The following is a 15464-nucleotide window of genomic DNA, read 5'->3' as shown; positions in this document are numbered from 1 at the left end:
TCAAGGCTGAGTATATCAGAAACACCAGACAATAAGCAGGCTGTAAGTGCAGGAACTGTTTAGAGATCAGTCCTATGAGAGCAAGAGCACTGGCATTAGTACAATATAGTAGAAAGGAAGGAGGATAAAGTATAAAAGCAGAGAAACTGGATTCAGGCATGGGATAGAGATGAGGGTTAATAACCATCATTTGTGTGCTGTGTTTCAGGTTCCAAGTATTTACAAATTTCTTGTTCATTTAATCTTAACAAATGTCCTTTGAGGCAGGCATAGTTATCTTTATTTCATAGTTGATGTTTTCACCTCAGATTGCCACATATTTCACAGCCCAAAACAGGAGCAACAGATCTAGGCCAAATCCAAGGTAAGTATTCTGCCCAATTACTAAGCCTGAATGATGACCCACAAGTTGTTAGGAAAAAGTTTACAGTGGAGTAATACTATATGTTTACAGAGAACAAAATCAATACTACATATTGATCTCTAAAATAACCTGTTTTGATTTTTACATGAACAGATATATTTTAGATATATTTTCTTTCATTGCATAGCTCTTCTGCCATTATTGACAGACCAGGTGCCACTTACAGAAATACAAAATAAGAACCATGATGCTGCCTTTTTTATGGTTCAATATTTTTACTTAATCTGGACCTCATTAGCAGTCATTTCCATTTTAACAGAATTCCCTTAAGAATATCAGTATGGCTATAATTCATTTTATTCATCTGCCATGTTAATTTTTCCAACATAGAGGTTTCATAATTGCTCTACAAAACATGACAACTAGTTCTGTCAGAATAGAGAGATAAGAATGTGTATCTTTTCATGTGAACTGTGTAATTAAAGATCATATACACAAATATACACGCATTTATAACAAGGATGTGGGATCTATCTGTAAACTGAAAAGAAATTGTGGCATCTCAAATAGAACAAAATCTATTATCCAATTTTATTCCTTTACTCTCTTAGATTCTGAATTCTTCCTTCTGCCCCTATCATTGATGGATGCCACCACTACTTGATACCATTCACTTAATCTATATTAGAACGCATCTCTATTTTCTCTAAGTTCTAGAAATTGTAACATATAGTTTTTGTATTCCTTGTTATTCAATGCACCTCTTTATTTTCTCAACTAGTGAGCCATCTACATGGGGATTATTTTTATAGTTGTATTCTTTCAACAAAAATAGGGTGACCTATATTCATGAGAATAAGGTCTGACCAAAATTTTTATGTTTTTTAAACAAGTAATGAGAATTAAAATTTTAGTCAGAATACTTTCTTTTTGGGTCCTCTTTACGGTGGGAAAAATGACTTGAAGATAATTATGGTGAAATTTTACACAAATTAAATTTTTACATTATCTTAATGTGCATGTAATGGTAGGTACTAACTACTCCAGTTTTAAACAATTATATGACCTGCCCCTCAACACTAACTGAAATAAAAGACCACCACTTCAAATCTAAGATATACAAAAAGGATATTTTCTCTTTTCTTTCTTGATATAACCTGAACATTATACATATTCCAATAACGTCATTTTCTCTTTCACTGAAACATCTTGTTATCCACCTTTTCCCCAATACTTTGAATGTTTTTAAAAGAGTATTTCCTTCCAGTTGTAATCATACCAGCAGACTTTTTTGACCCATATAGTGTTCTAAAGAGTATAAACAGAATTAGTCTAGTAGGGCATGCACTCACCAGTTTATTACAAGCCTCTGCATTCTCTGTTGTATTTGTGATATTAGACTTGCAGACATTCCCCATGGATCTCCTTCTCCCGGTATTTATATCCACATTGTGTCAGGGTTGCCTTGTGTGACCAACAAGATACAGCAGAAATAATGGTATATCACTTCTGGGATTAGATTATAAAAGACTCACAGTCTCTCTCTTGAATCGTTTGTTATGGGGGAAGCTAGTTGCTTTGTGGCAAAGACACTCATAGAAGCTTATGTAAATTACGACACATACGACAAAGAAATGAAGTCTGCCAGCAACCACATGAGTGCGTTTGGAAGTGGATTTTCCAGGTTCAAATGATTGCAGCCCCAACCAACCTCATGAATGCAATCTTATAAGATATCCTGAGCCAAAACCACCCACTTAAGCCACTCCTGAATTTTTGAGCCACAGAAACTGTGAAATAATTGATACTGTTCTTAGAAGTTCCCAAGTTTCGAGTTAAATATCCTTTGCAGCAGTCAGTAATGAATATGGTATTATATCTAAAATATTCACCTGCATTGTATTTACAGAATTTTGAAAATGTAACTTTGTATTATTTAGGATAATTATGTTTATCATAAGTACACCAATAAAGCAAAGTTTATTTCTTGCTCATATCCCAGTCTAATTCACATCTAGTGGTTCTGTTTGGTGGCTTTCCCTCAAAAGCATTTTGTGCATCTGGAATTCTTTTTGTAAAAAAAAAAACACAACACTAAAATTTATTCACTTTCAGATGTACACGTGGGAGGGACAGTGAACATGGAGAACCCATACCGATCTTTAATTGTCTTGAACCATAAATAACACATTACTTCTCTTATATCCTTATTGGTGAAACCTCAACTACATGACTCTAACCAAACTGTAAGGGAGGCTGGTGAATGAACTCGTCAATCCAGGAAGAAGAAATGTTTTATAGGTAGTTTTGTCTCTGCCACCTGACTCTTGCTTTAGAACCAAAGTCATGAAGGAGAAAATGTTCAATAAGTTCAAGAGAGACTCTGTACTAGGAAACAGTCCTTGCATTTCCATTTTTTTCTGGTTTATAACCAGTCAGAATATTTTTATCACTTTGTTCAATTATTTAAAGAAATTGATTTCTAGTTTGTCACTTACTTGAAAGTAACTTTTCTGTGTTTCTTCAGAAACAACCTTGAATGAACACCAAAGTCAGAAAGAATTATAACGTACCACACAACTACAAGATCTCAGTGGCATACAACTGTGAGCATGTATTGCTCATACGCTCTGCTGGCAGTCAGCTAAGCATGTCTGCCTATCATGACTGGCCTCATTAACATGTTCTGAGTGACCTGGTAGTCAACTGATCTTGGCTGACTTTGGGGTGACTTAGGTGACCTGGCAGTGCCAAAATGCCTCTTCTCTTCCAGTAAACTAGGCCAGAAATATTTTCATAGTAATGACAGAAGCACCAGAGAGTGCAAACCCTGATACACAAACTCATTTCAAGTCTCTGCCTATATTACATATGCTAATATCACATTGGCCAAAGAAAGCTAGAGGGGGCAGGCTACAAATAACATAGCAAAGTACATGGATATCGGGAGATGTGAAGGATCAGTACATCAATATAATCTACACATGTACATGCTCTGAAACATGAATGAATAAACAAAAATAAATAAATATAAAGAGCACACTTAATCGTCAATATGGGCAATCAATAATTGTCCATTCCTAAAGATGGCACCTTTGGAATGAAAAGGATTTCTTCACATCCAATTTTATATATAGTGAAACTCAATATCTTAATTTGCCAAAATTGTGGATGAGTATGCTCTTTTAACTGCCAGTAATAGTTATGATCAAAAAGAACACTTTGATATTAAATTTGCCTTAATTAAAAATAAATGATGAAAATTTTGTATGGATTTATGATTAAACAAAAACAACATTTTTAAAGGTGTTATTTATTTTTAGAGAAAGGAGATAGGAGGGAGGGAGAAAAGAAGACAAACATCAATGTGTGTGAGAGAAACATCAGTCACCTCTCACATGCCCCCAACTGGGGACCTGGCCCACAACCCAGGTGTGTACCCTCACCAGGAACTGAGCCAGAGACCTTCAGTCTGCAGGCTGGCACTCAATCCATCTATCCACACTAGCCAGGGCTAAACAAAAATAACATGTAAAGAGGTGTTGGCCAGTAAGTTTCCCAATAATATTAAGAATGTTTCCTCTTCATCTTTTGAGTTTTATTTTTCAAGATATTTTTAAAGAAAATATAATATGTTCTATCTCTTTTGGACTATGAGAAAACCACTGATAATAACAGCACCTAATAAATCATCTAAGGTGTTTTCTTCAATTAATTAATTTGAGCTATTTTTATTGAGCATATTATAGGTACCATTTTGATAGTTGCTACTTTTTCAATGACAAACAAGAAAAATTCAGTAATACACAAAGCTTGTAATCTAGTAGAAATGCAAACAATAAGTAATTATTTGCCATACTGTGTCAGACATGAGGAAAATTTTCAGAAACAGATTAAAATGTCAGTTTGAATCTGGTCATGAGTAGTCAGCTCATGGGAAGGATGTTGGTTTCTTCCAGGCAGTAAATATTGATAAAAGAAAAACAGAGTTATAAAGGCATTGAAAATGTATAATCAACAGACTACATAATTTATTGAAAACTGAGCATAAAGTAGAGAAAAGAGTTATGAAAAATGTACAATTTTATTGTTAGCACAACTGAATTTATTATTCAATAAGCTAGAGATACTTTGTGAGGAACAATGCTGGTGGTAAATATAACCCTATCATCTGGATACAATTGGTTTAAGGTTTCTATAAGAAATCCAAGTAGAAATATCTATAACGCTTTTGTCTTCTTGCACCTGAAGATGAAAGGAAAGCCCTAGTCTAGAGGTGAACATTTGGAAATGTTAGCTTATATGTTAGCTTTATGCAAGATAGTCATGGAAGACCTGGCAGTAGTGGAATTGCCCAGAAAGAAGGCTGTCCACCAAGCAAAGAAAAAAGCCTAGGACTGAAACCCAAAGAACCCCAACATTCAAGGGATGGGCAGAATAAAATTCATCCACAACAAAAAAACTAAAGGAACAAGCAGAATTGTAGGAAAAACAATAATGTTATGATAAAACCTGAAGGAAAGTTTTTTTTTTAAAGGAAAAGAAAGTGATCAACTTTTCTGAATACTTAAAATTTATCAAATAAAATAAGGTCTGAAAAACCCATTGGCTTTATCTACAACATGGCTATTGATGTCCTCAACAACAGGAGTGGCAGTAGTGTGAATGAAAGTTAAGATGTAGTTGATTGAAAATAGATCTTGTGGAAGTAGAAACTGCAAATGTGTCTAACTTCAATAAAGAGATGTTAAGTGAAATAAGTCAGTCAGAGAAAGACAAATACCGTATGATTTCACTCATATGTGGAATTTAATGAACAAACTTAACTAACAAGCAAAATAGAGACACAGTCATAGATGGAGAGCAGTATGACAGCTAAGGTGGGGAAGGTTAGGGGGTGGAGGGATCCACCAAAAAGGAAAAAGGACTCTTGGACATGGACAACAGTGTGGTGATTGTGGGGGGAGGGGAGAGGTGGGTATAAAGCAGACAAATGCTAATGGAAAAAAATACAATGAAAATAAATTAAAAGGAGAGAGATAGGAAACAGGAACTTTTACTTTATTTTTTAACTTGAATGTTTTCAAACCCAACAACTTCTTTGTATAGGAAAATTGTAAAGACCCAAATGCTGAACAAAGCCAATAAGGGAGCAATCTTTCAGAGAAATGAGAGCCAATAGGAGGCAGAACATACAAGTAGACATTCACCAAGTGAAGAGGATTGCCATTTCCATGACACCAATAGTGAAACAGGAAAGTAGTTGTGTGAAACAAAGGTGATTTTATGATTAATATAATTAATGGGGGATACATAAAAGCATTCCACCCAGAGTTATGTAGAAGAAAAAAGGTGTCCATGGTCAGTACTATTAATTAACATTGCTTTGGAGATAATAACTGATGCAATTTGATAAGGGAAATAAATGTGGCTTATAGAAAAAAATTAAAATGTTTTTGAGAGAAAAAGGGGACGTTTTCTGATAGGACAGCAATGAATTTCTCAATAGTAACAAAGGATGCTAGAAGAAAATGAAATGAAAAGTCTAAGGGGCAGTTATTTCAAACTGTATTCAGCCAAACTATCCATCAAGAATGAAAGGAGAACAGAGATATTTTAGAGGTACAATAACTCATACAATTTTTTTCTCAGGCTCTCTTTTTCAGGAAAGTAAGAAAGAAACCAGTAATCAGAAAGCCCAATAAAGGATGATGGGGTCACTATGGTGATGATGATATTAATAAGAGAGACCTGCCAAATTATTTGGTACATCTACCTATATAGAAAATAACATTTAAAAATGTTGTATTGAGCTTGTGGACTATTTAGGAAGGATTAGCACAACATACTTTGAAAAATAAGCAAATGAAAAAATAGTATGATAATATTATTAAAATGGTACTAAGACCCAATCTCCAATGTGTGGAGGTGGGGTTTCCCCACACAGCAACAAGTAATTCTCCAAGCATCAGCTGCGTGTCCCATGATTCAACTCAATTTGACACTATCTACTGGGAGATAACATCCGATTCCACAGGTTGAAGGCTCAGTCCTACAAATGTGCCCACCACCCACAGCCACCTTCAAATGCCAGTTGCAAGCTCAAGTTGTCACCTGTGCTTCAGACCTACCAGCTGCAGGTCAGAGGTTCTCACACCTTCCTGCTCAGCTTCAACTAATACTATTGGTTTGAAAATGGCTCACAGAACTCAGGAAAACATTTTGCTTACTAGATCACCAGTTTATTATAAAAGGATATCACTCAGGAACATCTAGACATAACAGATGCATAGGGCAAGGCATGGGAAAGAGGTGCAGTTTCCATGCCCTCTCTGGTGTATAACCTTCCCCAAATTTCTAGGTGTTCACCAATGTGGAAGCTTTCTGAAACTTGTCCTTTTTGGATTTTATGGAGGCTTCATTACATAGTTATGAATAATTAAATCATTGGTTATTGGCAACTGATTCAATATCTGACCCCTCCCCACCTACTCAGCCCCCATCCTTAGATTATCTAATGGCTTTCTAAAAGTCACTTCATTAACATAACAAAAAACAACTCTATAGCTCTTATCATAGGAAATTCTAAGGGTTTTAGGAGCTCTGCCAGGAATTGGTGGCAGACCAAATATATGTTTCCTATTATAAATCATAAGAACAATTATAATATGAGATGGTGAAGGCCCAGGAGGCTGCCCTGAAATACATCTAGTATGGAGAACTAAAGCTTGATATTAATGGATACCAAGGGGGGAATCAAATGATGGTTTAAAGACAAAAACAGAGTTTCTGGTTATTGTGCTCTAAGGGTTAATTCCAGTAGGCCTAGATTTGGCCCTAGATGTGTTGTTTAAGTATGAGATGTATCCACATGGTACTGACTCAAGGACAATGAAAAATAATGATTAACAGTATCGTTTTGTAACCATGCGTCCAAGGCAAGTTTCAGCATGTTTTGTGCCAGCTTGTCAGCATTGTTTATAAAGTGAGATTGATGGTTTATATCTGATTGATGGTTTACACCTGATAACAGCAGCAATACTGATGGTTTGCACAAGGGTTCTACCACTGGGGTTGGTCATGTAGCAATAAAATGACCTGAAAGGTGGAAGAAGCTCTGGCAAGGCTCCATCTTCAACCCAGGCAAAAGTTGGAGATATCTGATCCAAGTGGTAAAGTAGGAGGACCATTAATTAAGGGAGGACGTTTGGAGCCTGCTTCCAACCTTTCCAGTCCCTTGCTGTGATGCATATCTGAACTCTAAAGCTTTGACTTATTTTACCCTCTCCTTGCAATAAATGGTAGATTTGTAAACCTTGTCATTTTGGGTCCTATGAACCTTCTTTAACATTCTAAACTTGTTTAACTGACGTCATTGACCCAGTTATTGAAATGTCATTCTGTGCACACCTATTTGAGACCTAAAGGGAAGATGGTGGTGACAGAATAACTGCAAAACTGAACTTCCTTTACCTGACTCAGTTGCAGGGGTACTCTACTGAATTGCAATAAAATCCCAGTTTCCCAGTTTTCACAGAGGATTATCTCTCTGAACTCAGGGTGAGAATCAAGTCTATCAATTATGTCCATTCATTCCATTATAGAAGGTATCCTGGACTGGTGGCTGAATTTGAATATCATGTCAGTTTTTTGGTTGAACTCAATCTGCCTCTGTAGACACTGGTATGGTTTACTTACTTGTCTATTTTGTATGTCTCAGGCTACTTTTGAACATCTCAACTTATATGTGCTTTGAGTTTCCTATGTCTTCTTGATCATCCTCAACTTGTCCAAACCACTGCTACAATTTATTATGCTTTCCAACATGTGGGTGCTGGCTCAGGGAGCCTGGTATGTTCCTTCCCAGAGGTTCAATTCTTCTGTCCTCAGGGCAGCTCTCAGAGGTCTTAGCCTCATATTAATGATTCTCCTTCTTCAACAGGATTATCTCTGCTTTTAGCTGAGTCTTTTCTTTCAGGAGATGGCTTTAAGTGTTTAATTAATTTCTTTCCCTTTGTTGCTTCCTCATATCCTGAAGTGTACGGATATACCAATTGATGGGGTTCAAGGAAGGTCACCACAAAATGTACCACTTATGGCATGTTGATTATTTTGATTTAAAGTTACTTGAGAAACAGCTGGTGTAAGAAGAACACTATGACCCCCCCTCTCTGTCATACTGAAATCAGGAAATAAATCTCCCAAGTGATAGGTACCTTGCCGGTGCCAGGAGGTGGACAGACTTCCTTATACAGACAGGGAACTCAGGGCCCAGAAGCTGTGTAAAAGAACTCTGCTTACTTTCTTCACTAATTATAATCCAAGCCTTAGTTTCTTTGTCATGTCAGTTCTTTACAAAGTTATTATTTCTTTGGTTAAAAGGTGTATAGATAGCCTGTTCTAGTCATTTCTTAGACCCCAAAGCTATGAGATCTCCATATTTATGAAATAAAATTTGTTTTTTTCTCCTTTTAATCTCTCTTGTGTCAATTTAACCTTGAAGGGTAGAGGGAAAATTTTTCCTCCCAATATGGTCTTGGATATTTATTTTCTATAGAAAAAATCTTTATATCTTAACCCAGCACTAATAAACAAGTGAAAACATGCAATTAACTTTTTATGTTCTCAGTGTGTAGACTCTTCAAGTTACACATCCCCTGTCTGAAGATTTGCATAGCACCATTTAGAGTGTGCACCTCAGATAGCTTTTCTAGTGATGGTATATTAGAAAGCAAAAGAGAGACTATTAAAAGACCTCAAAACATTAAATTCTATATATATAAGTTCTTATTCAGTAGTTACCAGATTTTTTTTATGGGCAAGCATTTTATTGTAGTTGTCCCTATTTGAAAGTTTATACTTTAGAGAACAGAAAGCCATTCCATTATACACTCATTCCATTTCTCAAAGGCTTCCACAGATTTCATCAAATTCATGTTTCAGAGTTACTCCAGGTGTATCTGTAGAGTCCTCATCAATCTAACTCACCTGTGCTTTGAATCTTTTATAATATTGAAGTGAATTGCACACTGTAATTTACTAAGCAGATGGGGCAAAGGTCTAAAGTCCCATGGTCTAATTCTTCCAGGTGGTTAGAGCCTTTAATTAGACTTGCCAGCCAGTGGCAATGTCAGAGGCTAAATTTGTGTTAAATTTCATAGGTTAGACACTTATAGGATCAATGAGGTAAAACACATGTGACTTCAGGAAAATAATAGTTATAAAATTTGAATAGGCACTTGAAGATATTTTCTCAAGTTTCTTAACTTTGCACTTATAGTGTGGAAATAAAAATCACTGCCATATCTGGCAAAGCTGAGTATCTTTGCACTGTCTACCGAAGAGCCTTGTCCAAAGACAAAATTTTAGGAGTCTCTGGAGTAAAGACCAATCATGGTAATACTCATGATAGAGAGGCCATTTGCAGACTTCTTTGCTTTTATGAATTTAAGGTGCTTCCTGTGTGAGTTTGTAGGTTTTGTGTGTTGCCACTGAATCTAAATGAACATTAAGTTGCATAAACAGGATAGTGGTCTAGAAATTTTACTGTAAACCCACATAAAAATGCTTCATAGTAGCTCTTGAGCTCTTTAATGTATTCTTCTCTGATAATCCTGGTGTTCTATAGAGTTCCAATGGACTCCCCATAAATATTACACTTCTTTATACAGATTACTGATAAACTGTTCAAAGACTTTGGGAGTGGTGCTCAGAATGGAAGGTGATTGGATCCCATTGTGAATGCAAGGTAATGAGGCCAACAAGATTACTCTCTGGCTGAAAGTCTTTGTTCATCAGTGCTTCCCCACCATCTAAGTTTTTATATGCAACATAGGCACTACAATCTTTGAGATGAGGGCTGTTTGTAGTGTCTGTTCAAAGCTATATATTGTTTGCATAATGACAAAAATGTTCCACTCATACTGTGTTCTTAAGAAGAGGTTTCATTTTTGTCCAATTTTTAAATTTTGATAAAATACAAGTAATATAAAATTTACCATCTTAACTAACGTTGAGTGCATAGTTCAGTGGTATTAAGTACATTCATCTGTTGTAAAGTCATCACCACCATCCATCTCTGTAAGTCTTTCATCTTGTGAAACTGAAACTCTGTACCCATTAAACAGCACTTTCAACCATCAGATTTGCAAGACTCTATATCCAAATGGACAATAGCCAGATGATACATAAAAATAGAGCTCTGGTCCACAACCTACAGGAACCATCCCTGGAAATCAACTCTTTATCTATAGTAACCAGCCCAGAAAGCCAGCCTGTTTTATATTAGTCACACTTATGGGAATTAAAGCCAATATCTCTATCCAATCAGGTAGGGCATACCTGAAGCCTTCTCTTTCTTCATTATGAAGTTTTCCCACTCCTCTGCCTGCTTTTGTGTCTTTGCCAAAAGTCAAGTGACAGTGGCTGACTCCCTTGCTATAACAATCTCGGAATAAAATGACTGTGTGTGTTTCCATTTGGTTGGTATTTGTTCATTTCCAGTTTGAAGTGGTTCAACAGCTGCTCTACTACAAAGTTTCTAACTGCTAGCATATTTGAACCTGTTCATAAAGGTAGTATGCAGGGTATCTTCACCTGCCACTAAGTTCAAAGAAGCCCATCCATCACTAGATGATGATTATTATTATTTTAAAGATTTTATTTATTTACTTTTAGAGAGAGGAGAAGGGAGGGACAAAAAGAGGGGGAGAAAAACATCAGTGTGTGGTTGCTTCTCATGCGCCCCCCAACGGGGACCTGGCCCAGCCCAGGCATGTGCCCTGACTAGGAAAAGAATCAATGACCCTTTGGTTCACAGGCCAGCACTCAATCCGCTGAGCCACACCAACCAGGGCAGATTATTATTTTTTAATCAAAATGTTATCTTTGAACATCCATTAGAGTTCCTCAGGGCTGTACACATGTAAGTGAGACAGAAAAGAATAAAGGAAGAGAGAGAAATAAGAACATAGGAAGAAAAAACCTCTAAGAGAGATACAAAAGAAAGAAGGAAGGGAGGAAAATGGAGGAAGGGAGGGAAGAAGGAGTATTGTTGGATCTCGCATAGTGTTTCTTGTAGTACAAAGCATTGACAAGCAGTTGGCTTTTTGAATTAGAAAACTGCTTAGATATCAGAATTTTTAGTCACAGAACATAACCATTTGGATATAAACTCTAATCTGTGCCTTGACAAATGAAAAGTTAATATCATAATGCATATTTCTTCAGGGTTTTTTTTTCTGGGCTGGCAAGTTATTTCAATTGTATTTTCAGTACATTAGAATTGGTAAGAGTTTTTCTTATGTCATAGCTTAGAAACTGATTATTTCTGTTTGTAAAAAAATAAAAAGCCTCGATATCAATCTACCAGCTACATTGAAAAAATCTTCTTATTATAATTTTCAATAAGAAAACCTTGCTTATGGAGAAATTTCAATTAGAGATTAAAATAAAACAAAATCATCCAAAACTCATTAATATAGGAATGAAAAATGGATTGCAGATAGTTGCATTCTCACTATTAGAATATGATGATAAAACTGGATTTAGGAATGAATGGGTCTTTCTGCAATGCTGCTTCATGATAAAACCTGTATATAACCTGTTGTATACAACCATTTGATTTTTTTCCCTTTTAACCATTCCCCTTTGAGAAAATGGGGAAATGATAAAGTAATTGCACATGTGCAATTCTCACTTTCCCCCAAAGTTTGGGGGAGGGAGGGAATCGATACTAAAACATTTTTTATAATTAAAACAGAAAAAGTCTCCAATCACGATGTTGGGAGCATATACATGAAATACAATGCGATTTGGTCCCAGTTGAAAGAGGATATTGGGAGCTGACACATAACTATGCTGAGAAAATCCACAGAATTTGTTGTGAAGGACCCCTCTGGCCATCTTCAATATTGGAGGGCCTGAAGCTCTTTGGCTTTCCCAATTCCATATCAACAGTGAAAGCAGTATGGCGGGAAAAACACAAGGCTAATCAATAGTAGTTTCTGAAGTCTGTAAACAGAATGACTTTGCTCCTAGATGAATTTTCTTTGAAAAGTATATGTCCACTAACACAATGAGATTCTATTACATAAGTTCATATAATCTTTGGTTACGGAGAGCCTCTATTAAGTAAGAAGTCAAAATCAGGAAATGTAAATCAAATTGATGGATCTTGGGTACCTAATATTTTTTAAACTCTAGCTAAAATTATAAGAATGATAAAACAAAACATCTATGAGGTTGTCAGCAATCACAACTCTCTTATTTTCTTGGTGGGGGTGTGAAATGGTACTATCATTTCAGAAAAAGTTCTGGCATGTTGCTATAAAACTAACCATACATCTACAAGACAGTACTTCTCTCAGGTATTTCGCCAAGAGAAATGAAAACATGTCACAATATGATGTAAATATTGTTCACTGTAGTTGTATTTATAGTAGCCAAAATTGTATGCCATCTGATGTCATGTGTCCATCAACTGGAGAGTGGACAAACTGTGGAGATTTAGTCATCCTTCTCTTCCAGGTAGAGAGGGGAAGACACCCTTAGAAATGGGGATTTCCCTTATAAATGTAAATGGCTCCTACTGAAGAGTAACTTCTACTGGATTTTCAGAGCTTCTCTCTGTCCACTGTTTTTTAAAATAACCAGCTTGAAACAACCTTTATGCCAAAGTAACATATTTTGGGATGGCAAATTCTGCCTCCCTTCAAAAGCAACTGGTAAATTATGAAAATGAATTTCAGAAGAAAGATAATAACATTGTAAAACTTAACCCTCATTAAAAACATAAATCAGTGGTATTAAATATTTTATTAAAAATTGAAAAATCAGTGATATTTAGGGTATACTGGAGAAAACTACATGAACTCAGTACAAAAGGATAAAAATGAGACTACTCTTAGGGAGAAAATGATAGGAAAATTAGTATTCCTAAAGAGTAGACTAGGACAAATGTAAATTTTTCTTTTAATTAAACAAATGGAAAAACTTTCTTAAAATGAAGAAAAACATAAATACGCACAACTGAAAGTCTCAATATTTAGAAAGATTATTTAATAAACATTAACTATACTCCAAATATATATTACAAAGTTATGCAACTCCAATATTAAAAAGTGAATGTTATAATCACACAGAAAGAATCTGTTAACCAAGGGGGGAATGGTAAAAAGGTAGCATTAACCTTGAAGGGGTTCACAAGTCTCTGAAGAATGTGCCACTTTGGCACGCAGACTATTTTGAACTGAAAACAATCAAGGCCCATATTGATGCAGGAAAAGTTTTTACCTCCCTCTGAATTGCCTAAAAGAATTTAGATACAGAGCCTCATCCAGGAAGAGGACTCTTCCCAGAGATAACTACAGAGACTATGGGCTAGGTGTGGTATGCTGGTGGTGGTTGGGCTGGGGGAAACTCCACAGAGCCTGGAGATCAAATTCCTGTCTGTGTCCCCTTGTCTCTGAGTAGCACGGCACACATTTATTTACCAAACATTTTTTCTTCCCATATTTCTGTAAATTATCTTCTTCTAGTTTGTAACCCAACACACCTATCCCCTTCTCCTTAGTTCAAGATATCATATAAAAGCCTCAATGACCTGACTGCATGGATGTCTTATATTTATATGAGGCCTCTATATGTGCATAATTAATTTTTTTCTCCTGCCAATCTGTCTTATGTTAATATGATTATTAGAGCAGCCAAAGAATTTTCTAGGGCAGAAGGAAATTTTTCCTCCCCAACAACTCTAATTCTTCCATCTACAACTATAAATGCTAAATGCCAGTGCATGAGATTTTATAGCAGAGTAAAAACAAGAAAGCTTTTTATCAGGAAATGCAATTCTAACTCATCTTCAACAAATTAAGGAAATAAAAAAAATCATCTTGAATTGCAAGGATTCATGAAGAGCTAATTTTTTTATGAAGAGCTAATTTTTAAAGATAGACTTGGAATTAAAATAAAATGAATACCAATTGTAGATAAGGAACTACTGGCTGACTTAATTTAAACAAGAATTCATTCTTAATACAGGTATCTAGAAACCAAGGATGCCAAACATGATACATGTTCTAATTATTTTTTAAAAATATGTGTGATATAAAAATACAAAACCAAAATTCACATAATGTAGAACACCAAACAAGAAAACAAAACAAAGAAAAATTAAAGTCACAAAATAAAATAAATGGACCTTTCAAAAGCAAGGCCAGTCATATTAGTTTTAGCAGTAAACACAAAGGGGATACAATATATATGTAAAAATTAATATGACTCTCAAGGTCAAGGAAAACAAAGCAAAAAGCTAAAAAAGGAAAACCTATGTTGTCTCAGTAATTGTCTTGGAGGAATTGACTATAAATGAAAACAATAAAGACACACCATGCCAATGTAACAACAGGATATACTATTAACTGTGATTTCAAGGTAGAATTTATTAAGTGGGAAAATGAACTCATTTGATGAAGACAAAGGGTACCATTTATCATGCACTTATCATTACATTTATAAATTAAAGTACCTATAAATACAAAGAGAAATTGACAAAACTTTAAATTTTTATGTGATTTTTATACCATTTTCTCAATTCTTGATAGATCATAAACCAAATAAAACAAGTAATCTAAGTAATTTTAAAAATAACTATATATATGATTTATGTTTAAAATCAATGCTCTTCAAAATCAGAGTAAATTACTTTTCAGACACCAAAAAGATTATACAGAAATAAAAGACCATATCATATGTCCAAAGACGATGTCAATGAATTCCAAAATGTAAACATGATATGGATAAAACTCTGTGGTCTCAATGGAATAAAAGAAATCAACAAACATGAAGAGAAGAAACAAACCTAAGAAACAATATTCTAAAGAAATAGGTTAAGAAAATGTCAAAACATCCACTGAAGAATATCCTAAATTAGAGGGAATAAAGACATTCATATTAATATGTAAGAGGATGTTGTTCTTAATAAAAAGAAAGTTAAACTGCTAAGCACTTCCAATAATAATATACTATAAAAATCAGTAAGACTTAATTTTAAGCCTTAAAAATAAACAACAAAATGAATACAAACTAATCAGAAGAAAAG

General features: G+C 35.1%; 1 pseudogene; it reads right to left on the bottom strand.

Annotated features, from left to right (window-relative positions):
* Positions 1 to 9225: 9225 nt before the first annotated feature.
* LOC112313222 (archaemetzincin-2 pseudogene) lies at positions 9226 to 10263 on the bottom strand (annotated as a pseudogene).
* Positions 10264 to 15464: the final 5201 nt, after the last annotated feature.

This window comes from Desmodus rotundus, chromosome X (genome assembly GCF_022682495.2).
Source record: "Desmodus rotundus isolate HL8 chromosome X, HLdesRot8A.1, whole genome shotgun sequence".
Lineage (NCBI taxonomy): Eukaryota > Metazoa > Chordata > Mammalia > Chiroptera > Phyllostomidae > Desmodus > Desmodus rotundus.
Note: the sequence above shows the minus strand (reverse complement) of the source record. Positions and strands in the feature narration are given on the sequence as shown.